The 1,903-nt window shown below is 49.0% G+C and overlaps 1 non-coding gene across 1 annotated transcript; it reads left to right on the top strand.

The window, feature by feature from the left end:
- The first annotated feature begins 1,119 nt into the window (after positions 1–1,119).
- Positions 1,120–1,194, top strand: Trnat-ugu. The gene has a single exon. It is a non-coding gene; the product is annotated as a tRNA-Thr (tRNA).
- Positions 1,195–1,903: the final 709 nt, after the last annotated feature.

Genomic DNA, 1,903 nt, shown 5'->3' with positions numbered 1-1,903 from the left:
ACGAGACTCGTCCGACCAGCCAACATGTTTCCTGTCAGGAACAGTCCAATGTCGGCGTTGACGGGCCCACGCGAGGCGTAAAGCTTTGTGTCGTGCTGTCATCAAGGGTACACTAGGGGGCCTTCGCTTCCGGAAGCCTATATCGATGATGTTTCGTTGAATGGTTGGCACGCTGGCACTTTTTAATGGCCCAGCATTGAAATATGCAGCAATTTGCGGAAGGGTTGCACCTCTGTCACGCTGAACGATTTTCTTCAGTCGTCGTTGGTCCCGTTCTTGCAGGATCTTTTTCCGGACGCAGCGATGTCGGAGATTTGGTGTTTTACCGGATTCCTGATATTCGCGGTACGCTGGTGAAATGGTCGTACGGGAAAATACCCACTTCTTCACTACCTCGGAGATGCTATGTCTCATCGCTCGTGCACCTGTTATAACACCACGTTAAAATTCACTTAAATCTTGATAACCAACAATTGTAGCAGCAGTAACTGATCTAACAACTGCGCCAGGCACTTGTTGTCTTACATAGGCGTTGCCGACCGCAGCGCCGTATTCTGCCCGGTTACATCTCTCTGTATTTGAATGCGCATGCCTATACCAGTTTCTTTGCCGCTTCACCGTGTAAACCAACGCTACAGTGAGCGCCAATCAAATGTTGCTTGCACTATGTTCGTTATTGTAGGATATTATCCATGACTGCGTTATGCCCATTATTTTATGGGTATTACGAATCACTACACTTTACAAACGCTCAGAAAAACGAGAACCGTCGCCATTTTCTTCTTAGCATCGTCCATACTTTGTCTCTAAGATATGAACTACTTACAGATTACCAAAATAAATAAATATATGAAGCTGGTATCCGTTCTTTCAGACATGTCCGAAAGAACAGATACCATCTTCCTACAGTTAAGGCTAACCGGCCATTAACCTTCTTCTTCAGTGCGGATGCACACGCATTGCCCGAACTCTTACGGCACTCGGTAAGATTGTCTGCAGCGAGTAATGAGTGTAATGGACAGAGGCATTGCGAATGTTGTGTGTGGACATCAAGTTGGGAATGTGGGTCTCACGGGGAGCGTACAAGGGATAAATCCCTGTAGTCGCACTATCCTCTGTGCCCTCGGTGGCTCAGATGGATAGAGCGTCTGCCATGTAAGCAGGAGATCCCGGGTTCGAGTCCCGGTCGGGGCTCACATTTTCTACTGTCCTCTTTGCTGTATATCAACGCCAGTCGGCAACGTAGGGTCTTGATTTAATTATTTCAAAATAAATAAAATACGCTGCACTGTGCAACGAACTTGCGGCGAGACACACTTGCAACTACTGAAACCCATTAGCCACGGCCTCCGGCCTATCGAGCACGCACTACGTTCTGCCGAAAAATCACGACAATCCACCGGTCTGTCCGCACACGCTAACGAACCCAGCCAGTGAACAGGTCGGAGAGCTAGATCCGGCGGGCGGGGACTGCACGTTAGTGGAAAACGACTGGCCCGAGATCGTTGGGCCGGATCCACCAGACGCACGCACAGAACTGGCCTGCTTTCCTGGGGCGTCGCATAAATCCGGTCGTATGTGACCACGTATTGCAGGTCTGGTACCGTGGCCCAGGCGAACTTGAAAAGCTGTGAGAACGCCGCTGGGTGGCGCTCCTAGCATTTGCGAGCTACTCGAGCCTGTATACAGAGAGAGAGTGGCCGTAGGTGAAGTTGCCCGTGATTGGTTGATTAGCTTTGGCGCCATTTTTCTGCCAAACGTCTCTCGCACTTCCTATGTTAGCCATGCTTTTGAGTTGAATTGAAGTTCTGAGGACTTTTGGAAACGATTGAAAGGTATTTGACTTATTGAGAGACTTGCTATGCGTTGTGCATGCATGTTCGATTGAGTTGTATATCGTTTT

Source organism: Schistocerca americana, chromosome 8 (assembly GCF_021461395.2).
Source record: "Schistocerca americana isolate TAMUIC-IGC-003095 chromosome 8, iqSchAmer2.1, whole genome shotgun sequence".
NCBI classification, from domain to species: domain Eukaryota; kingdom Metazoa; phylum Arthropoda; class Insecta; order Orthoptera; family Acrididae; genus Schistocerca; species Schistocerca americana.
This window is presented reverse-complemented; position numbering and strand designations above follow the sequence as displayed.